This window comes from Halichoerus grypus, chromosome 13 (assembly GCF_964656455.1).
Source record: "Halichoerus grypus chromosome 13, mHalGry1.hap1.1, whole genome shotgun sequence".
NCBI lineage: Eukaryota > Metazoa > Chordata > Mammalia > Carnivora > Phocidae > Halichoerus > Halichoerus grypus.
Genome location: NC_135724.1, coordinates 66,469,668 through 66,493,896, shown reverse-complemented (window position 1 = coordinate 66,493,896; position 24,229 = coordinate 66,469,668). Strand labels below are relative to the sequence as shown.

Here is a 24,229-nt window from a genome sequence, read left to right as displayed (position 1 = left end):
CTTTCAGCATAGTGGTGATCTTGGTTTGCTAGTATTTTGTTGAACATTTTTGCCTCTATGTTCATCAGGGATATTGGCCTGTAATTCTCTTTCCTTGGAGTGTCATTGTCTGGATTTGGTATCAGGGTAATGTTGGCCTCGGCAAATGAGTTTACAAGCTTTCTCTTCTGTTTTTTGAAAAAGTTTGAGAAGGACTGTATGAATTCTTCCCTGAATGGTAGAATTCACCATTAAAGGCATTTAGTCCTGGAATTTGGTTTTTGGGAGGTTTTAAATTGCTGATACGATGAGCACTAGGTGCTTTATGTAAGTGTTGAGTCACTAAATTCTATTCCTGAAACTAATGTTATACTGTGTATGTTACTAATTAGAATTTATTTATTTATTTACTTTAATTTACTTATTTATTATTTTTAAGTTTTTATTTTTTATTTTTTTTAATTTTATTTATTTGCCAGAGAGAGACACAGCGAGAAAGGGAACACAAGCAGGGGGAGTGGGAGAGGGAGAAGCAGGCTTCCCGCAGAGCAGGGAGCCCGATGTGGGGCTCGATCCCAGGACCTTGGGATCATGACCTGAACTGAAAGCAGATGCTTAATAACTGAGCCACCCAGGAGCCCTTAAGATTTTATTTATATGAGAGAGAGGGACAGACAGGCAGCACGAGTGGGAGGGACAGAGGGAGAGGAGGAGAGAGAGAGTCTCATGAAGACTCCATGCTGAGCCTGGAGCCTGACGTGGGGCTCAGTCACATGACCCTGAGATCACAACCTGACCCGAAACCAAGAGTCAGACGCTCAACCGACTGAGCCATCAGGCGCCACAATGAACTAGAATTTAAATAAAAATTTGAAACATAAATATAAATAAATAAATTGCTGATTCTTTGAGGTTGTCCAAATTGTTGCTGTGTCCTGTTCACAGTAGTCCCTTTGAGGCTTTGTTTTGGTGGTGTCCATTGTCATATCTCTACTGTCATTTCTGATTTTACTCCCCTCTTTTTCTTTCTTGGTGTGTGTAGCTAAAGTTGTGTCAATTTTGTTTTATGGTTTTTTTTAGATTTATTTATTTATTTATTTATTTATTTATTTATTTGAGAGAGAGTGCACAAGAGGAGAGGCAGAGGGAGAGAGAACCCCAAGCTGACACCACACTGAGCACAGATCCTGACACAGACCTTGATATCAATTCCCTGAGGTCATGACCTGAGCAGAAATCATCAGTCGGATGCTTAATCAACGGAGCCACCCAGGCGCCCTATCTTTCCTCTTTTTTTTTAGTCCCTCTTTCATTTATTTCGGTTCTGATCTTTGTTGTTGCCCTCCTCCTACTGACTTTGGGCTCTGTTCTTCTTTTTCTAGGTCACAAGGTGTCACATTAGGGTGTGTGTTTGAGACTTCTCTTCCTTCTTGAGGCAGGCCTGTATCACTATAAACTTCCCTCTTAGAACCATTGTTGCTGCCTCTCACAAATGTTGGTATGTGTTTAAACGGCATTGAATTCTATTTTGTCTGATTATAGCTCTTCCAGCTCTCTCTTGGATCCCACTTGCGCAGAACATCTTTTCTGTCCCATTACTTTTGGTCTGTGTTGTCCTTAGGCACATGGATGGGTGTTGTGTTTCCAGCCACTGTATGTCTTTTGATTGGACATTTCACCGGGTTCGTTGTAAATCACTGTCCGCTGTGTTCTGCTCTGGGTTTGCATAAGCCAGTTGACTTGAATAAAGAAAGTCCAGACCCTGGATTTGTCTCTCCTTTTACTTTCACTTTGGAGTTATTTGTAATAACAAAGACTGTTTATTGAGTCCCTGCTATCGGTGAGGCCATTGCTGTGTGTTGACCCACTTGATTACTTCTGTAACCGAGCGTGAGAGGGACGATCCTTTTCCCCATTCTAGAGGTGAGGAAACCAAAGCTCAGAGAGGCTCAATCTGTGTGTCTAGTAACTATCCATGGAGCTCAGCCTCTGTGCCAGGCCGTGGTGTGGGCCAAAGATACAGAAGAGACCAGAGGGGTCCTTGGGAATCAGGACGTCCTCTAGCAACCCTTCTGCCCTCTCTGAGTGCTGGCCATACCACGCTGGCTCCGGACATGTGCACTATGGACCCTGCTCCTGCCACTCCAGGGCAGGCGCTGTGTGCCCTGTCCGTGAGGGCGATCCATCCTCCCCGCATCCAGCTCATGGTCAGGGGCAGGGTCACTGAGGGGGCGGCCTGGAGAAGGTTGGGAGATGACCATGCCTTTTTCTCTTAACAGGAAGGACCTGCTTCTGTCTGAATTATGGAGTGTGGTACTAGGTAGGTACCAGATGGCCAGGGCTGGGGGTGGAGGGTGTAGGAGGAGGGCCTGAATGTGGACAAAGAAAGGAGTCCAGTCCATATTTGGTGATATTTTTGTTCACAGAGCTAGGTTCTAATTCTGACTTCCTGCTCACAGCTGTGTATCTTGGCACTTCCTAGCCCTGAGCCTCGGTTTCTATATCTGTGAAAGGGATTATTTGAGGATTAAATGACAATACGGGGAGGGAATGTAGAGCAGTTAGAATTTTTCTTGAGGGACATTTAGTTTGTTTCCTTTGTCTTTTTAGTTCTTACATATGACTGTTCGTGAGCACCTTTATGCGTAAAGCTCTTACCAAATACAGGATGATCCTCTCAGGACATTTCCCAGAAGTGGACTTCTTCAGTGACAGGCAGTGACCAGCTTGATATCTGCTGTCAAGTTTCTCCCAACAAGCTTCCAGCAGGACTTTCAGCAGCAAGGACTGAAAGAGCCAGTTCTGCATGCAGCCTCTCTGAGCCAGGGGTCTTATTTGAAGATAGCTTGGCTGGTAAGTGAAAATCAGTGTCTTATTGTGGGGTTGTAGCGTCTTTAGCTTTTTGTTTTGTGTACAGATTTGTTCAAATAAATTCAGTGTCAGTATAATGAAATGAGAGATAAGAGAACCCACTGCCATGTGAGAAGATTTAAACGACTGTATTTTGTTAGACTCCAAGAGCCCCAGCCTTATTTTTCTTTGAACTTTTGACATTAAATATTCCTATTCCCAGACTTTTACAGTGTGATTTTGAGAGCTCTGTTCCTCTGTTCTTTGTTATAATCAAAAAGTAGATACTTCAGAGCATAACCCGCATTAACCAGGTACCTCCTACTAAATTAGACACAGTTCACATTACGGTTCTGGGTGGAAACTGCGCCCATAAATGAAGCCAGTTTTTTGCTCGAACATTCTCAGGGGTTGCAGGCGGGGGGTGAGGGGCAGGTGACATGAAAGGACCCAGGACAGCCTGTGGTGCTGGTGGGCCTGGCCGTACCTCCCAGGCATGTTTGGGAGTGAGGCCCGCGGCCTTCTCCCTGAGGAGCTGAAGCATTTCCCGACTTGCTCCTTTTCTCCCTGGGTCTGTGGACTTCAGTGAAGGATCTGGTTCACAGTGTCAGAGCACGCCCTCTGACTGTGTTCGGGGCCCTGCTCTTTCAGAAACGATCAACAACCATCTTACAAAACATCTGGAACAACTGAAGGCCCCTGAGGGGACTCTTTCAGAAGCCCTTGGAAAACTGCATCTTGACTCCTCGTCAGATGAGTCTGCTGCGACTCCTGGCTCCATCCCAGGGGAGTCCCCCGTCCCGGGAACCTGCCATTTGAAGTGTGTATGTTATGGCATTGGGAACTTTGCCACCTGAGTCCTAGCTAGACACCAGCTCACATTTTTGCTTCTCTTTTTGGCAAAGTGCCAGGCACATCTTTGGGTTCTTCTTGATCACCCCCTGCTTTGGTCTTGCACACGGTCTGCACACAGTTGCGTTGATAGAACTCATTCCTCCCCTCCGCAGATTCCCAGAAGGCACTGCTGGGTGTATGACCCTCTGTTTAGCCAGCTAGAAGTCGTGGTTTTGAATAGCCTCAGTGTGACTGTTCTCAGGGAGAACGAGGTGAGTGGCTTGGGGAAGGGGAGCGGGAGGGCCGTGTGATTGCTGACCGAGGGGGACCCCAGGCTGTGCCCCATGGACGCACCTGCTCTGCAATAGACGTTGTTCCCTCCCACTGCTCACTTGTGTTCGTGCCGCCTGTCACAGGGGACCTGTCTGCCCCACATCGTGGCCTAGGTGGTGCCCGTCACAAAAACGCCAAATAGAACAAATGGCGTGGCCTGAAACCTGTTATATTTGCAAAATTCTAGTGAGAATCCTGTGTCCAGGATCCTCTGGTAATTTCCTAAGTTGGTACTTACTGTTGGTGGTAAAAAATAAAGGGGTCCGCAGTCTCGGTGCCTCACATGACGGCTTTCTGGTTGGCATTTACCCTGTGCTAGGGGAGGTCATAGAAGGGGACAGAACATCTCTCTTTGCACGGTAGCCCGGTCACACCCATAGCATCTGCCTGTGAGCTGTGGGTAGATCGTGCGCCCTGGGGTGAAATTTGTGAGACCTGGAGCAAGATCATCTCACCAGCAGGGGCCTGAAGCCAGTGGAGGGACACACCCCTGCAAGCCGCTTTGCATTGCTGGGGGGATTACAGAATGATCATTTGATCCCTGTCCGTGTTCGAAAATGACCAAGTCATTATTGTGAAACCTGAAAATCAGGCCCCGCTGAGAGAAGAGAATCCTTCACCAGTGTTGGCGGGGCCCTGAAACCCTGCCCCTCCATTCATGTCATCTTTCCTGAGTGCCTGCCCTGGGCAAGGCAAGGGCTTTGGGGGGAGGCCAAGATAGATGCAGTCCCGGTGTCCAGGGGCCCAGGTTCCCATCAAGGTGTGTGGCCTGTCAACAAGTACGTGGTGAGCAGAACAGAGAGGGGAAGTCACTCCGTGCCGTTTGAGGGGCTGGAGGAAGGTTTTCTGTGCCATTTGAGGGTGATGTCACTGACGCATGGCCCTCCTGTCCCCCCCGCAGGGTACCAGATCGCCACCGCCTGGCCGGCAGCAGCCCCAGCACGTTCACCACGGTGGAGGTGGGTGCCACGGTGAGGCAGTTCACGGGCACCGAGCTGGCCCCGGAGTCGGCATACATCTTCAGGCTGCCGGCCAAGACGAGGCAGGGCTGGGCGAGCCGCTGGAGGCCCCCGTCATCACCACTGAGAAGAGAGGTAAGACCTGAGGCCCAAGTCCACTGTCGTGGTGCTACGGGGAGGAGAGCTGGGCAGGAAACGGAGCCGGGAACTTGCAGGGTCCACGGCTTCCAGGTCAGGCCCTGTACCGTCGCGTGTCTACACAGCCTGACGTTTATCAGCCAGGCAGGAATGTCCCCGGTTTGATGCTGGAGACTGGGCTCAGAGAGGTTGTGTCACTGGCCCAAGGTGGCTCTGAGTCACCGTGTTGGAGGGCAGCTCCCTGAAGCCAGGCACTTGGTCTCTGATGTTCAAAACCACGTGCCCAGCTGAGCAGGTGCTCAGTAAAGTTTCCTGTGGAGCAATCCTCGGGAGATCTGTCTTCATGGACGCCGCTTCTGTTCCAAACACTGGCGAGGTGCTTATTGTACATTGTCTTGGTTTATCCTCACCAAAGCCTGGGGAACAAAGCACTGTGAGCCCCAGTTCTACAGAAGAAGTGGGGGCCCAGACAGATTCAGTCAGTTGCCGGGGACGCAGCTGTGGGGCAGTGACGTGAACACCCTCCACACACCCCCAAGCCCCCTCTCCCCACACCAATCTGCTGTGAGTTCCCATCTCGGCAAGCCCCTGACGTGCCCTTCAGCCTCGCTGTGGAATCTGCCTCAGCAGGCTCCCTAACCAAGGCCACCCCAAGTCCAGGTGTGGAGGTCAGGGCCAGGCCCAGAGGTCTGAGGGAAGAGGACGACAGGAAGGCGCTTGCACGCAGGGCCGACGGGTGCGCTCGGAGAGATGACCTGTCCTACCTCCCATCTGGGAGTGCCTAGCGCCAGGCTCTGGAGCTGTGTGACCTTAGGCAAGGCCCTTCCCCTCTCTGTGCCCTGGCGCCCACCTGGTGGCACTTGGGAAGCACCCGAGGGCCAGCACCGTTCACGTGGTGCCATGGCCTTGCTCAGAGTGTGAGCCGGTGTCCCCGCGTGTGATCACTCTAGGACAAGATCTAGAGCAGATGGTTTAAGTGAGGCAGGGGTTGAACCCAGAGTGCTTGAAAAACAATCCAAAGGGCCGATCCGAAACCTACCAAAGATAGAAGGCAAAAGAGGCGGGTGTGCACTGAGCTCTTGCCACGTTCTGGCCACCTTCCAGGCATTGCAGCCCATTGCTCTCTCTACTTGCACACATCAGGCCGAACCTGTCCTCTAGGGTTTTTGTGGAGGCTTCATTCCACAGGCTAGACTGATGAAAGCATTGGCCATTGGCCATCGATTGAACCTCCAGCCCCTCTCCCGTCCTCAGAAGTCATGGGTGGGACCAAAAGTTCCAACCCTCTGATCACAAGGTTGGTTGTCCTGGTGACCAGCCCACATCCTCATTAACATGACGCGACACCTTTGTCACTCTGGACAAAGACAGGTATATGAGAAACAAGTTTTCTCATCTGAATGGCTAAATAGATATTCTTCTTACAAGTCACAACATTGCAAACATGGCTCCAGTCTCTGCTTCTGTGCTCACAGGACGCCCTCCCAGGGGTGTGTCCAATCTCTCTCCTCTTCTAAGGATGTTTGGATCATCTTATTGCCTCAGTATTTGTCAAATGATTGCTGGATCCTAAATTGCTTCTCAAAATATGCCTTTTCTTCATGTTCAGCAACTGATCATGTGGAACACTTGGGCTCCCCGTGTGAATTAGCTATTATAATACCTTGCTCATGTTCATCTGTCCAGAGTTTGCAGTTACATTTGCAAGCAGCTTTGCTGTTAGTGACCTTCAAGCTTGAAGGTGGTCCTCTTGACTTTAGGTGTCATTGAAAAGACCCCTAGATACTTTGTTTTGGGGTTTTGGGGGCATCGGTAGGTTTAGCTTGTATTTGTAGGACCCAGGACTCTATATATGCATTTATGTCAGGTAGATTTCTAGAAGTGTAATTGTTGGGTTAAAAGGCAAGTGCATTGAAAACCTTGATAAATAAAACCCAATTGCCCTCCAAAAAAGAAACCAGTCCCTGGATTAGGGTGCTTCCTACTGCACTGTGTTGCTCTTAACTGCAAGGTCTGCAAAACCCTGTGTCCATATAAGCTGGCATCCACAGGTACCAGGGGTTAGGACACCAACGTATCTTTTTGGAGGACACAGTTCAACCCACAACAGAGGAGTTTTCCTACAACAAAGCTGTGGCCTCTACTCTGGGACCAGGACAGCATTTCCTAAGACGCTGGTGGCGTCCTATAGACAGTGGCTGTGTAGGCATCACGGGGAATTCGGCGTGCATCCCTGTCTCTGGACAAGCTTCACCACCCTGCTGCAGCCAGGGGTCCTGGGCGTGCCCTTTGTCCATCTGTCTGGTCACAGCTTGAGCGGTTCTTGTCCTTATTTGCTGAGTATTCCAGAGGAGACACGGGACCCCGATCCCCTGGCCCCCTGGCCTGCACTCTGGCTGCTGCAGCCCTCCCCAGACTAATGAACCAACAGAAATTGACGGGAGGGAGAATGTGAGCTGGGCATCCCTGTGTGCATCCTGGTGTGGGTTAAATTCTGAGATTCAGGGCCTGGCTACCACCATTCATGTTCCACAGGGTGTCGAAACGTCGAATGAGCACCTGCCCTACCCTAGGCCCTTCATATGCCACCTGACATTGGAGGGACTACGGGGCTTCCAGCTTAGGTCTGAGTCAGGGCAGAATAGGGGTGATCTGGCATGCAGAGCACTCACTGCCCCCCGCCCCCGCCCCCAGTGAGGCTGCCACGAACCTGGGTGGCTGTCAGGGACAGGTTGGGGCCAGCCAGTGGATGATGCAGAACCAGCCCACATGCATAGGTTCCTTAGAGTTCTGGGTTCACTAGGCAATGGGCAGCGTCTTCGCCCACCTGCTACCTGGGCTGTATTCCCCGCCTTAGCCTGGGGTCCTACAAGTATTCGGTTAAGATGCTCAGTGTCCACGTACCACACACCGGCACCAGGAAACCTGGGCTCTCGGGGTCTGATCCTCTACCTGGGGGCCCCTGTGCTCCTCTTCATGAATGTGGCACCTACCTTTTTGTCTGCAAACAACCTAGAACCCCTATTTGAATTAGTGACTTCCTCCAGCGCAGTTGGCTGATTCAACTTGAAGCGGAGGTCTTGAGGCCCCGTGGGCGGGCTGACCTTGATGTATTTGCAGCCTCCAAGAGACAAGAGCCTGAACAGCCTTCTTCAGGAATACCAGATCTACTACTGGGAGCTGGAGTCAGAGGTGTGCTCAGCCACCATGTCCAAGATGCTCAAAACCCCTCCGGCTTTACGGGCTGAGCTCCCAGGTGAGACACTTCCCTGTCCCGACACAGGCGCCGCCCTGCACACCCAGGAGAGGAATCATTGTGCATGTTCGCTCCGTGCAAGGCATGGTGGGAACTGCCCTGGAGGGCCAGAGGAGATGGGGCTCGCCTCCAAGGGGCAGAGCCACTGGAGTGGACAGGTCTCTGTGGCAACCCAGGTGTGCACGGAGAGGTGGTGGCCCATGTAGAGCTCCTGGGCTTTGGGGGCTTACACTCACCTGTGTGGAGATCAGGGGAGGCTTCACGGAGGAGGAGCCATTTGAGATAGGTTGTCAGGGAAAAGGGATTTCACTGAGGACACCAGGGAAGGTAAGACTTACAAGGGCCCGGCAAAGCTAAATGTTCAGGGAGTGGGAAGAGAGAGGTGTTCCCAGGCCAGCTGACCCCTGTCTCCTCCACCTGTAGCTCTGAGAAACACCGGTGCTATGAGGTCATCCTCACAGCCTACAACATCATTGGCGAGAGCCCAGCAGTGCGCCGGAGGAGGTGTTCGTCAGCGAGGCCGGTAAGCTCCGGGTGTTCCTGCCTTCTGGGAGGCCTGGCCTGGTGCTCTCAGGGGCTGAGTAGTGTGCCTGTGATGAGGAGCATGGCGCTGGTGCACAGCCGGGAGGTTCCAGGTCCCTGCTGGGAGAGACGGGACCTGCCAAGGGCAGCTGGGCTGACCTGGCGGCCAGAGAGACCCGTCCAGTCTTGCATTCAGACCTGAGGGTTCCGCTTCCCCTCTGGCCTCGGTCCAGTTTTTAAAAAGGCAGAATGCGCTCCCTCTCCCAACTCCTTGTGTGTCCCAAGTCGTGCTCCCAGAAAGAGGCTGCTGCCTCCACGGGAATCCAGGCATGTGGGGACCTTTGCCTCAGCTGGGAAGTTTGTGCTTGGTCGCCCACAGTCCCTGGCAGACCCCAGCAGAGGCCTGGCACCCACGTCAGCCTGACCTCCTGGTCACGGCCCCTTCTCAGGTCTCAGAAAGCCACGTGGATCATTGTTTATACCCCCTTTAGATAAGATGCAGCCCCTGAGTTTGTTTCCAGGGCTGTCCCTTCTGTGGAGGCTCCCAGAGAGAGGTCATGTCGCGTTGAGAGCAGATTGGGCTCCTGATCCGAGGCCCTGTCCGCTCTCCCGCCCTGTGCCGGGGCTCCTGCGCAGGTCAGCTGGAGCAGGTAGAGGGTCGTGCTTCAGGACGGGAATGGTGGGAATTCCCTCTGAGCACAGAGCCCCAGGCTTGCCGCAGAAGGTGGTTCAGCCCCTGGGCCTGCCTGCAGAAATGTGTCCGGTGACCTTTCGAAATTTGGAGAGGTTACTGTTATAAACCAAAGGACAGCACTGGGGGCCTAACTTGGCAGGATGTTTCTAGAATGGTCAAGCAACCTCTGCACCAAGTGAGGATGAGTGAAGTACGATGCCTGGAGTGTAGGTTGTGTTGGCTTCTCTGTAGGTCTGTCGCCAGGGCTTAGTCTGGCTGGTGGGGTGGGGTCCGGGGAGCCAGCGTTTGGGGCAGATGGGACTCACTTCAGAGGAGCCCCCGAGCCCGAGCAGGAGCATGGGCAGGGAGGGGAAGTGCCTCGTGCCGTCTGGAAGGTGGGGGCTCCAGTCCTATCTGGCACCTGGGCCCGCGTTGGTCCCCACGGGGGCTGGGGTGAGGGGAGCGCACGGCCAGCCGGCTTCCATCCGCAGCACCTGAACTGCCCACGGGCGGCCTGCAGCCCAGACCCGGGCCACTGGAGGCACAGCCTGAGTCACAGGGGCCAGGGCAGAGGCTCAGAGGAGAGGACTGGAGCCAGGGAGGGAGGCAGGCAGGCCCAGGGAGCCGTGTCGGTCGGCCAGGTCACCAGGGGCCTGAAGGCCAGCCCCGTGCTCTCTGCCGTGTGTATCGGGGCAAAATGCGCGCAGCGTAAAATGTGCCGCCCCCACCACCTGGAAGCAGATGGTGCGGCACGGGGCACACTCGCGCTCTGGCACGGCCATCACCCCCGCATGGGCAGACCCCCCTTCCCAGAGAGAAACCCCTTTCCATCCAGCTGTCCCTCCCCCCCCCTTGTCCTGCTTCCCAAGCGTTGCAGCCTGGAGGCTGATTTCGGAATCTGCCGATGCTGAATGTCTCACAATATCTGTGCTCTCGAGCTGGCTTCTTTCACCACACACGTTTTTGAGGTACAAAGCACGTGTCAGCACCTTGTTGCTTCTCTCGGCTGGGGAATATTCCCCTGTGTGCACATACACTTTGTGTCCCTCCCGGGCTGTGTGGGTTACGTGGCTTGTCCTGGCCAGCCGGGTTCTGTGAGGAGAGCTGCTCTGAACACTGGTGCATGGGTATTTCCCAGCAGCGCTGAGCTGATGCTGCATCCAGCTGGGAAGGGGGAGCCGTGGAGGCTGCAGCCGGGGGTCTGGCCTTGAGGCGGGGTGCGGGCTCCTCCTGCACCTGGGGCCTTGGTGAACTGGGGTTTGATTTCCTGAGGCAGCAGGCCCAGGCGGCTCCGTCCTAGGTCACAGTGAAGATTCGTTGAGACTGAAGAATGAGAGGTCCTTGGCCTGGCGTCCGGCCCAGGTACACACGGACAGCTGTCTGTCCACCTGCACTCCAGGGGTGGGGCAGGGTGAGCAGCCCCTGACTGCCCCTAGCTTCCCTTCCACTCTGGCCTCGGCCCAGTTTTAAAGGCAGAACGCGCTCCCTCTCCCAACTCAGACGGGCCGATCTACAGAGCCGAGATGGTCATGGCAGAGGAGAGGAAAACCGGTGTCAACCCCGAGAAATCTCTGGCCCAAGGGGGTGATGGCAGCAAGGAGCAGTCTTGGCCCAGGAAGTGACCGAGGCAGCCAAGTGTTCGGCCTGGGCCTGAGCTACCAGCACAGACAAACCTGATGTTCAGAGCCTGGCCGGGGGCCGGGAGACTGCAGTCTGGCTCCAGATTGAGGGGGCACGCTGCATAGCCCACAGAGTCAGCTGCAGGGGCTCCAGAATTTCCGAAGGAGCAGTTTGGCGGAGCGGGCAAGTGGTGCTCACTGCTGCATAAGGAAGGGGGGCCAAGGCCAGGGGCTGCCTCCCCTGCATGAGGGAGGTGGTACCAGATGCGGGGCTGGGTCTAGGTGGCGGGGAACCTTCGGAAACCACCCTTGGGGTTCCCCCTCCTGTTTCACCTGGGCGGGAGATACTGGCACGGACATGGGGTGTAAGGCCTTGCTGTCCTAAATAAAGCCTCTGTGAACAGTGTTGCAAATCCCTTACAACCTCTCTGATTCTCTCCTTGGGAGAAAATGCCAGAAGCAGACCCTTGCTCAAAGAACATGAGCGTTTTGTGCTTGGAGAAACTGAAACTCATTGACACATCGTGCCCTGGGGACCAGGATGCGGGTCTCGTGGCCTCTCTGCTTCCACATTTCCATCTTGCCTTATTTGTTAGGTGAGAATACATCTCACTAGTGTTTGGTCTGCAAGCCTTTCATCTCTACTGTGCCATCAAATGCCTGTGACTGTACACGGTGCTGTTTCTCGTGGGGTCTTAGCATCCTGGGGGTGATATGAGAGCTCTGAATACATCAGGGACGTCACATCTGACCCGACTTGGGGCCCGTGGTTTCCCTGTTCTGTTGTCTGTCTCTGAGTTTCCTTTGCTAAAATGGCATGGTCAAACCTGTTGCTCTGCAGCGTCTCCGTTTCCCATCCAGGCGCCCAGCAAGGACCCGGATTGTCTTCCAAATTGTCATGCTTCCATGGTTCCCATCAACTCTTTCGTGCATCTGGAGTTTGTTTTGGTGCCTGGCCAGCGTGAGCTTCTCAGTGATATTTGAACACTCACAAACTTGATGTCAATGGTAAAGTGGTCCTGAGAATCATTCAGAATCGAGTGCTGATTCTTTAAATATATATGCAGGAAAATGGAGGGAGAGAGAGAATTCATATGCCATACAATTCACCAGTTAAAGTTTACAATTCCTTGGTTTTTAGTACATTCAGTATATGCTATTTTAGTATATTTATTTTATATATTCTACATATATATTTTTATACATAATATATTTTAGTATATTTAGTATATCCATCTCAAATCGAAATTTAAAACAGTTTCATCACCCCCAACAGAGACCCTATACCTTGAGGGTTCACCCCCCACGTTGCCTGCACCCTCCTGCCCCAGGCAAACACTCATTTACTTTCTCTCTATAGATCTGCCTCTGGGCACCTGAGACAGAGGGCATCGTCCAATAGGTGCTATTTTTGTGACTGCTTCTTTCATTTCATGTACTTTTGACATTCATCCACACGGTAGCATGTTTCTGAAATTCGTTCTATGTTATTGTTGGATTCCACTGCATGGATAGAGCACAGACTACCAACTCATCAGTACATGGGCACTTGGCTTGCTTCCACTTTGGAGGGATGACCAGTAATGCTGCGATGCCCATTTATGTACAGAGTTTCTGTGTTTTCATTTCTTTTGGGTAGAAACCCAGGAGCAGAACTTCTGGGCTAGATCATAGCTGTGTGTCTCGCGTTTTGAGGAACTGCCAAAGTGCTTTCCAAAGTGGCTGACCCATCCCACGTTTCACCAGCACTGCACGAAGGTGCTGATTTCTCCCCATCTGTGCCAACACTCTGTGTCCTCTTGGTGCTCACAGCCATCTTGGAAGGTGGGGCGTGGTTGCTCATGGAGGTTTTGATTCCCATTTCCCTAGTGGTTATGATGTTAGGCATCTTTTTGTGTGCTTTTTGGCCATTTCCATGTCTTCTTCAGAGAACTATCTGCTCAGATCCTTTGCCCACATTTTTCAAACTGGGTTATTTTTAAAAAATCAATTATTAGTGAGTTTTAAGAGGTTTTATGTTCCTTATCAGATATAAATCTGCAAACATTTTGTCCTGGTCTATGGGTTGTCTTTTCCCTGTCTCGATATTTTCATTTAAAGCTCCACAGTTTTTAATTTTGACAAAGTCAGATTTCTCTCTTTTTTTCTTGCTTGTGCTTTTGGTGTCATATCTATGACCCCTTGGCTAATCCAAGGCCATGAAGATTTGCTCCTGTGTTTTCTTCTAGTTGTGGTTTTAGCTCTCACACTTAGGTTTAAATCCCTTTGAATCAATACCTGTGGATCATGTGAGAAAAGGGGTCCACTTGGTCCCTTTGCATGTGGTTCTTTACTTGTTCCAGCATCATTTCCTGAAAAGGACTATTGTTTCCCACTGAGTTGTCTTGGCAGCCTTTTCTAAATCAATCGACCATAAATATAAGGTTTATTTTGGACTCTCAATTCCATTCCCTTGATCCAACTGTCAATCTTTATGCCACTACAACGTTATCTTGATTACTGTAGCTTTGTTGTAAGCTTGCAAATGGGAAATTGTTAGTACTCATTTTTTGTTCTTTTTCCAGACTGTTTTGCTATTCTGGGTCCCTTGCATGTCCATGTGCATTTTAGGATGAGTATGTCAATTTCTGGGAATAAAAAATAAAAGGTAGCTGGGATTTTGATAGCGATTTCTTGACTGTGTAGACAACCTGGGAAGCATTGCCATCATAACAATATGAATCTTCAAATCCATGCATATGGGATGTCTTTCCATTTCTTTAGATCTTTTGATCTTTTTTTTGTCAACAATGTTTCATAGTAATGTGTATGAGTTTTGAACTTCGTTCGTTAAATATACTCCTAATTATTTAACTCTTCTGATGCTATCATAAAAGGAATTGGTTTTCTTTATTTTATTTTAGGATTATTCATTGCTACTGTAGAGAAATACAAGTGATTTCTGTGTGTGGATCTTTCATCCTGAAACCTTGCTTAACTTCATCATTTGTCCGAATAGGTTTTTTTTAAGTGCATTTTTGAAATTTTCTATATACCAAATCATATCTCTGCATATAGAGATGGCTTTACTTCTTCCTTTCAACTCTGGATTTTTTTTTTTTTTTAAAGATTTTATTTATTTATTTGACAGAGAGGCAGCGAGAGAGGGAACACAAGCAAGGGGAGTGTGAGAGGGAGAAGCAGGCTTCCCGCGGAGCAGGGAGCCTGATGCGGGGCTCGATCCCAGGACCCTGGGATCAGACCTGAGCTGAAGGCAGATGCTTAACGACTGAGCCACCCAGGCGCCCCCCAAATCTGGATGTTTTTATATCTTTTTGTTCTTTAACTACCCTGGCTGAAGCTTCCAGTACAACATGGGACAAAAGTGGTATAAAAGCAGGCATGATGGTCTTTTTACTGATCCTAGTGGGAAATTGTTAAATTTTTCACCACTAACTGTCTAAGTACAGGTTTTTCATAGGTGCTTTATCAGGTTGAGGAAGTTGCCTTCTATTCCTAGTTTGTTGAGTGTTTGTATTACGAAATCCAATAGGATTTTGTCAAGTGCTTTTCCTGTGTCCATTGAGATGATCATATAGTGTATGTCCTTTACTCTCTTAATGTTTTTATTCTATTGGTCTGTTTTCACATATTATACCAACCTCACTTTCCATCCCAGTTGGTCATAACGTATCTTTTTCCTATGTTGCTGGACTTCATTTACTAAGATTTTGTTAAGGATTTTTCATCTCTATCCATAAGGGATATTGATGTGTAGTGTTGGAGTATTTTTGGTTTTGGGTTATCTTTGTCTGGTTTCAGTATTAGGGTAATTCTGGCCTCATAGAATTCATTAGTCAATTTTCTAACTCTTCTTATTTTTTGGAAGAGTTTGTTAGGCAATAGTGTTAATTCTTCTTGCAGTGTTTGACAGAATTGACCAGTGAAGCCATTTGGGTTGCGGGCTTTTCTTCATAGGAAGTTTTATTGCTAACTCAATCACTTTACTTGCTATAGATCTATTCAGATTTTCTATTTTTTCCTGAGATGGTTTTGGAGGTTTGTGAATTTCTAGGAATTTGTCTCTCTCATCTTTATCTTGGCTGTCTCTATAATTGTTCACAGAATTCCCTTATAATTTTTTTTTTTTTTAATATTTGTGAAGTCACTATGCACACCTTTTCATTCAGTCTTGATTTTAGTAATTTGACTCTTCTGGTTTTTTTTTCTCTTGGGCAGTCTGTAAGGTTTGTCAATTTTGTTGATCTTTTCAAGAACCCATTTTTGTTCCATTGATAATCTATATTGATTTTCTATTCTGTATTTTATCATATTAATGCTCTATTCCTTATGATTTCTTTCTTTTCTACTTGCTTTGGGTTTTGCTTGCCTTTCTTTTTCTTGTTTGTTAGGGTTTGTTTTTTTACTACTCTAAATTTCCCTTAAGACTGGAGGAGATTCTGCAAGTGAAATAAGTCAAAGCAGAGAAAGTCAATTACCATATGGTTTCACTTATTTGCAGAACATAAGGAATAGCATGGAAGACATTAGGAGAAGGTAGGGGAAAATGAAGGGGCGGAAATTGGAGGGAGAGATGAACCATGAGAGTCTATGGACTCTGAGAAACAAACTGAGGCTTTTAGAGGGTAGGGGGGTGGGGGGATGGATCAGCCCGGTGAGGGGTATTAAGGAGGGCAATGTATTGCATGGAGCACTGGGTGCTATGCGAAAACAATGAATCATGGAACACTACATCAAAAACTATGGGGACTAACATAACATGATAAAATTAAATTAAATTAAAAAAAAGAAAGTGTACTTGGTATTATTTCCACTTGAAATCGGTGCCCTTCGGAGAGTCATAGACCCACTGAACATAGAAGGAAATTCCCCTCTCTGAGTTTGGGCTCCTGCTGGCCACTTCACCAGCCACCACCTCTGGCATTGTCTGAGGGCCAGGGTATGAGAGAATGGGGAAGACAAGAAAGAAGAAAGAAAGGAAGCCCAGTGCACTGCTTTGCTTTCAGGGGATTAGGAATCCCATTTTCAACCTTGAGCCAAAGCTAGCAGCTTCCCCTGAGCGCTCTCTGCCTGTGCCCCCATGGCTCACATGTGGGTTTCCAGAGACATATGATCTAGGCTGTGACACTGGAGGGATTAAAAGCACTTTATTCTCCTTCCCCTTCCAGTGAGATGCACTCTCAACCCCTTGTTTTAAAATAGTCCTCCCTTCTAGAATTCTGCTGGATTTCTTTCACCTATCTTCTCGGGAATTAATATGGTTCATCTTTTGGAAAGATAGCTCTGCCCCCAGGTGACCAAAAGTAAAAGCAAAGTTCAAGCAAATAACTAAAAAAAAAAGTTTTCTCCAAGAGCAACTCATTTTTTGTCCAATTCAGAATGTAAAGAGTTGCCCGATGCCACCTTACCAGAACTGAAGGTGCTCCTTCCACAAACCCACTGTGTGGCGCTTGGGCTTGCGGCATTATAAACATGAAGACAACATTTGTTGTTTCTTGCCTGGTCAATTTTTGCCATTCTTACTGGTGTAAGGTGGTATCTCAATGTGGTTTTGATTTGAATTTCCCTGAGGGCTGCTGCTGATGAACATTTTTCATGTGTCTGTTAGCCATTTTTATGTCTTCTTTGGAGAGGTGTGGAAAGAGCCAAGATGCCCTTCAACAGATGAATGGATAAAGAAAATGTGGTCCATATATACAATGGAATATTACTCAGCCATCAGAAAGGATGAATACCCAACTTTTACATCAACATGGATGGGACTGGAAGAGAATATGCTAAAGTGAAATAAGTCAAGCAGAGAAAGTCAATTATCATATGGTTTCACTTATTTGTGGAACATAAGGAATAGCATGGAGGACATTAGGAGAAAGAAGGGGAAAATGAAGGGAAAGAAATCTGAGAGTGAGATGAACCATGAGAGTCTATGGACCCTGAGAAACAAACTGAGGGTTTTAGAGGGGAGGGGGGCAGGGGGATGGGTTAGCCTGGTGATGGGTATTAAGGAGGGTATGTATTGCATGGAGCACTGGGTATTATAGGAAAACAATGAATCATGGATCATTACATCAAAAACTAATGATGTAATGTATGGTGATTAACATAACATTAAAAAAAAATAAAGTCCCAAAAGTTCATTTTTGCTTTTGTTTTACTAGCTTTTGGAGATGTATCTTGAAAGAAGTTGCTGTGGGCAATGTCAAAGAGGTTACTGCCTATGTTCTCCTCTAGGATTTTGATGGATTCCTGTCTCACATTGAGGTCTTTCATCCACTTTGAGTTTATCTTTGTGTATGCTGTTAGAGAATAGTCGAGTTTCATTCTTCTGCATGTGGCTGTCCAATTTTCCCAGCACCATTTATTGAAGAGACTCTTTTTTCCACTGCATGTTTTTTCCTGCTTTGTCAAAGATTATTTGACCATAGAGTTGAGGGTCCATATCTGGGTTCTCTCTTCTGTTCCTTTGGGACTTCATCAAGATAAAAAGCTTCTGCACAGCAAAGGAAACAGTTGACAAAACAAAGAGGCAACCCACAGAATGGGAGAAGATATTTGCAAATGACACTACAGATAAAGGGCTGGTATCCAAGATCTATAAAGAACTTCTCAAACTCAACACCCAAAAAACAAATAACCAAATCAAAAAGTGGGCAGAAGATATGAAAAGACACTTCTCTGAAGAAGACATACAAATGGCTAACAGACACATGAAAAAATGTTCATCATCATTAGCCATCAGGAAAATCAAATCAAAACCACACTGAGATACCACCTTACACCAGTCAGAATGGCAAAAATGGACAGGGAAAGAAACAACAAATGTTGGAGAGGTTGTGGAGAAAGGGGAACCCTCTTACACTGTTGGTGGGAATGCAAGTTGGAATAGCCACTTTGGAAAACAGTGTGGAGGTTCCTCAAAAATTTAAAAATAGAGCTACCCTATGACCCAGCAATTGCACTACTGGGTATTTACCCCAAAGACACAGATGTAGTGAAAAGAAGGGCCCTATGCACCCCAATGTTCATAGCAGCAATGTCCGCAATAGCCAAACTGTGGAAAGAATTGAGACGCCCTTCAACAGATGAATGGATAAAGAAGATGTGGTCCATATATACAATGGAATATTACTCAGCCATCAGAAAGGATGAATACCCAACTTTTACATCCACATGGACGGGACTGGAGGAGATTATGCTAAGTGTAATAAGTCAAGCAGAGAAAGTCAATTATCATATGGTTTCACTTATTTATGGAACATAAGGAATAGCATGGAGGACATTAGGAGAAGGAAGGGAAAAATGAGGTGGGGGGGAATTGGAGGGAGAGATGAACCCTGGGAGACTATGGACTCTGAGAAACAAACAGAGTTTTAGAGGTGAGGGGGGAGGGGGGATTGGTTAGCCCGGTGATGCGTATTAAGGAGGGCACGTACTGCATGGAGCACCGGTGTTATGCAAAAACAATGGATCGTGAATCACCACATCAAAAACCAATGATGTATTTTATGGTAACTAACATAACATAATAAAATTTTTAAAAATAAATAAATAAATAAAGTGATGCAGTCTACTGTACCTAAAAAAAAAAAAAAAATTAAGGAAAAAAATAAATAAATAAACAAGACATCCTAGCCTCCTGCTGGCACAAACGCTATTCACTGACATAAAATTAAGGGCAGTAGGTGAGCCTACTGCCAAAAATGCTGATATTGGGACTGAACTATGTGGAAAGAAAATGAAGTTATGTGACCAAAATGATGGACAAGAATGGGCGGAGGTCCGCACAAGTGCAGATGACCGTCTTCACCCCGTGGCTCCACGTCGCCTTCCCTCTTTGCGTGTCTGGGTCCTGGTGTCCTGTTCTTACAAGGACACCTGTTAGCCTGGATTAGGGCCCACCCTGGTGACCTTGGTTTACCTTAATGACCTCTCTCATGGCCCCACCTGCAGATACAGTCCCTTCTGAGACTGCAAAGTGTGACTTCAGGGAGGGCGCCGTTCAGCCCATAGGAGTCCCATCCCTCAAGCCCCTGCTAAGCCAGCTGGATTTACCGTCTCAGTTCAGGATGTCAGGATCTTAAATATTTCCTCTCTTGGAGTCACCGTGTTGAATATAGTGTGAGCAGTAAGGGCTTTCTTCTAACGAGAGCTGGGATCAGGCTACCTGGTTTGGGCCCATGATGAAGAAGAAGATACAGAGCAGAGCAGACAGAGCAAACCTTCCAACAAGGTGTCAGTCACCCTGTCCCTGAGTATCAGTTACTCAGGGTCTGTGGCGGGATTGGAAAATGGCTCACGCCGGTAGGAACCCTGGACCCTGATTGCTTGGGGGGCTTGCAGGCAATTGCTGGTCGGCCTGCCCCTGCTGACCTTTATTAGCCCGATTTCCTCCCAGGAGCTTCATAACTGCGGGCTGGGGGTAGGGCACCCGTGGGGATGCTGTCAGCCCAGGGCAGGGACTCTGCCTTCCTCTGGCCTCTGACCATGGAGGAACAGAGGAACACAATGCTCAGGGAATGAAGTCAGACTTCTGCCTTGCACTCTTGCTCCCAAACTCAACTACCCACAACACCAATTTTATGGGTTGAATTGAGCCCTCTGCCCCCAAAAGATGCTGAAGCCCTAACCCCCAGTACCTGTGACATGACCTTATGTGGAAATAGGGTCTTTCCAGAAGATCGAGTGAAGATGAGACCATCAAGACAGGGGCTAACCTGATATGACCGGTGTCCTCATCGGAAGAAGAACTTCGGACCCAGACATCACATAAGAAGAGGCCACGTCAAGATGGAGGCAGAGATCGGGGTGATGCCCCTACAAGCCACAGATTGACAGCACCATGGATTGCCTGGAGAAGACCCTCCCTCTCAGCCTCAGAAGGAACCCACCCACAGATACCTTGACCTCAGACTTGTGGCCTCCAGAACTGTGAGACAGTACACTTCGATTATTCAAGCCACATCATTTGTGGGTGTTTTGTTATGGTGGACCCAGCAAACTGATACACACAGAGAAAATGTTTTTCCATTGAATCCTTTCTCCACTCTGCTGAAAATTCACCATCACACTTGGGATAAAATCCACCCTCCTTACCAAGACAGACAAGCCCTGTGTAGCCTGGACTTTGACGACATCTACCCCACTTTATGCCTCTTCCTGAAATGCAGTGCACTCCAGGCTCACTGGAACACCTTCTCATCCACAGACAGATCAGGGCCTCTGCTACCTCAGGGCCTTTGCACTGGCTGTTCTTTCCCCAAGCCTTTATTTTTTTTTAATTAACATGTTATGTATTCTTTGTTTCAGGGGTACAGGTCTGTGATTCATCAGTCTTACACAATTCACAGCGCTCACCATAGCACATACCCTCCCCAATGTCCATCACACAGCCACCCTACTGCTCTCACCCCCTCCCCTCCAGCAACCCTCAGTTTGTTTCCTGAGATTAAGAGTCTCTTATGGTTTGTCTCCCTCTCTCGTTTCATCCCGTTTCATTTTTTCCCCTCTTCCCCCATGATCCTCTGCCTTGTTCCTCAAATTCCACATATCAGCGAGATCATACGGTAATTGTCTTTCTCTGATTGACTTATTTCAGTTAGCATAATACTCTCTAGTTCCATCCACACCTTTGCAAATGGCACGATTTCATTTTATTGATGGCTGCATAATATCCCATTGTATATATATACCACATCTTGATCCATTCATCTGTCGATGGGCATCTAGGCTCTTCCATAATTTGGCTATTGTGGACCTTGCTGCTATACACAATGCGGTGCATGTGTCCCTTTGGATGACTACATTTGTATCTTTGGGGTAAATACCCAGCAATGCAATTGCTGGGTCGTAGGGTAGCTCTATTTTCAACTTTTTGAGGAACCTCCATACTGTTTTCCAGAGTGGCTGCACCAGCGTGCATTCCCACCAACAGTGTAGGAGGGTTCCCCTTTCTCCGCATCGTCACCATCTGTTTCCTGACTTGTTAATTTTAGCCATTCTGACTGGTGTGAGGTGGTATCTCATTGTGGTTTTGATTTGTATTTCCCTGATGCCGAGTGATGCTGAGCACTTTTTCATGTGTCTGTTGGCCATTCGGATGTCTTCCCTGTAGAAATGTCTGTTCATGTCTTCTGCCCATTTTTTGATTGGATTATTTGTTCTTTGGGTGTTGAGTTTGACAGTTCTTTATAGATTTTGGATATTAGATGTTTATCTGATATGTTATTTGCAAATATCTACTCCCATTCTGTCGCTTATCTTTTGGTTGTTTTTTTTACTTTTTTATTATGTTAATCACCATACATTACATCATTAGTTTTTGATGTAGTGTTCCATGATTCATTGTTTGTGTATAACACCCAGTGCTCCATGCAGAACGTGCCCTCTTTAATACCCATCACCAGGCTAACTCATCCTCCCACCGCCCTCCCCTCTAGAACCCTCAGTTTGTTTTTCAGAGTCCATCGTCTCTCATGGTTTGTCTCCCCCTCCGATTTCCCCACCTTCATTCTTCCCCTGCTGCTACATTCTTCTTCTTCTTTTTTTCTTTCTTAACATATATTGCATTATTTGTTTCAGAGGTACAGATCTGAGATTCAACAGTCTTGCACAATTCACAGCGCTCACCATAGCACATACCCTCCCCAATGTCTATCACCCAGCCACCCCATCCCTCCCACCCCACCCCCTACTCCAGCAACCCTCAGTTTGTTTCCTGAGATTAAGAATTCCTCATATCAGTGAGGTCATATGATACATGTTTTTCTCTGATTGACTTATTTCGCTCAGCATAACACCCTCCAGTTCCATCCATGTCATTGCAAATGGCAAGATCTCATTCCTTTTGATGGCTGCATAATATTCCATTGTATATATATACCACTTCTTCTTTATCCATTCATCTGTCAATGGACATCTTGGCTCTTTCCACAGTTTGGCTATTGTGGACATTGCTGCTATAAATATTGGGGTGCATGTACCCCTTTGGATCCCTACATTTGTATCTTTGGGGTAAATACCCAGTAGTGCAATTGCTGGATCATACAGTAGCTCTATTTTCAACTTTTTGAGGAACCTCCATACTGTTTTCCAGAGTGGTTGCACCAGCTTGCATTCCCACCAACAGTGTAGGGGGGTATCTTTTGGCTTTGTTGACTGTTTCCTTTGCTGTGCAAAAGCTTTTTAACTTGGTGAATTCCCAATAGTTCATTTTTGCCCTTGCTTCCCTTGGCTCTGGTGATGTGTCTAGGAAGAAGTTGCAGCCAAAGAGGTTGCTTCCTGTGTTCTCCTCAAGGATTTTCATGGATTCCTGTCTCACATTTAAGTCTTTCATCCATTTTGAGTCTATTTTTGTGTTTAGTGTAAGGAAATGGTCCAGTTTAATTCTTCTGCGTATGGTTGTCTAATTTTCCCAAACCGTTTGTTGAAGAGACTGTCTTTTTGTCCATTGGACATTCTTTCCTGTGTTGTCGAAGATTAGTTGAGGGTCCATTTCTGGACTCTCTATTCTGTTCCATTGATCTATGTGTCTGTTTTTGTGCCAATACCATGCTGTCTCAATGATTACATCTTTGTAATAGAGCTTAAAGTCCGGAATTCTGATGCCACCAGCTATTCTTTTGTTTTTCAACATTCCTCTGGCTTTTTGGGGTCTTTTCTGGTTCCATACAAATTTTAGGATTATTTGTTCTATTTCTGTGAAAAAAATGGATGGTATTTTGATAGGGATTGCATTAAATGTGTAGATTCCTCTAGGTAGCATAGACACTTTCACAATATTTGTTCTTTCAATCCATGAGCATGGAAAGTTTTTCCATTTCTTTGTGTCTTCCTCAATTTCCTTCATGAGTGTTCTATAGTTTTCTGAGTACAGATTCTTTGACTCTTTGGTTAGATTTATTCCTAGGTATCTTACAGTTTTGTGTGCAGTTGTAAATGGGATCGACTCCTAAACTTCTCTTTCTTCTGCCTTGTTGTTGGTGTACAGAATGCAACTGATTACTGTGCACTGATTTCATATCCAGCGACTTTACTGAATTCCTGTATGAGTTCTAGCAGTTTTGGGGTGGAGTCCTTTGGGTTTTCCACATAGAGTATCATATTATCTGCGAAAAGTGAGCGTTTGACTTCTTCGCTGATCAGATGCCTTTTATCTCTTTTTGTTGTCTGATGGCTGAGGCTACGACTTCTAGTATTATGTTGAATAACAGTGATGATGGTGGACATCCCTGCCATGCTCCTGACCTTAGGGGAAAAGTTATCAGTTTTTCCCCATTGAGAATGATATTAGCTGTGGGTTTTTCATAGATGGCTTTTATGATATTGAGGTATGTACCCCCTATCCCTACACTGTGGACAGTTTTCATTACGAAAGGAGGCAGTACTTTGTCAAATGCTTTTTCTGCATCTATTCAGAGTATCATATGGTTCTTGTTCTTTCTTTTTTTTAATATAGTGTATGTATCACATGGATTGATTTGCAGCTGTTGAACCAACCTTGCAGCCCAGTTATAAATCCCACTTGGGCACAGTGAATAATCCTCTTAATGTACTGTTGGATCCTGTTGGCTAGTATTTTGGTGAGAATTTTTGCATTCATATTTATCAGGGATATTGGTCTGTAATTCTCCTTTTTGATGGAGTCTTTGTCTGGTTTGGGGATCAAGGTAATGCTGGCCACACCAAATGAGTTTGGAAGTTTTCCTTCCATTTCTATTGTTTGGAACAGTTCTGGAAGAATAGGTATTAATTCTTCTTTAAATATTTGTTAGAGGGGCGCCTGGGTGGCTCAGTCGTTAAGCATCTGCCTTCGGCTCAGGTCATGATCCCAGCGTCCTGAGATCGAGCCCTGCATCAGGCTCCCTGCTCGGCGGGAAGCCTTCTTCTCCCTCTTCCACTCCCCCCGCTTGTGTTCCCTCTCTCACTGTGTCTATCTCTATCAAATAAAAAAAAAAAATCTTAAAAAAAAAAAAATAAATGTTTGGTAGAATTCCCCTGGGAAGGTATCTGGTCCAGGTCTCTTGTTTGTTGGGAGGACCATATGGTTCTTCTTTCTCCTCTTACTAAT

General features: G+C 47.4%; 1 long non-coding RNA gene across 1 annotated transcript; it reads left to right on the top strand.

Annotated features, from left to right (window-relative positions):
- The first annotated feature begins 3,832 nt into the window (after positions 1-3,832).
- LOC144379792 (uncharacterized) lies at positions 3,833-8,868 on the top strand. Its single transcript, XR_013443178.1, has 4 exons — positions 3,833-3,935; positions 4,898-5,090; positions 8,214-8,349; positions 8,773-8,868. It is a non-coding gene; the product is annotated as an uncharacterized LOC144379792 (long non-coding RNA).
- Positions 8,869-24,229: the final 15,361 nt, after the last annotated feature.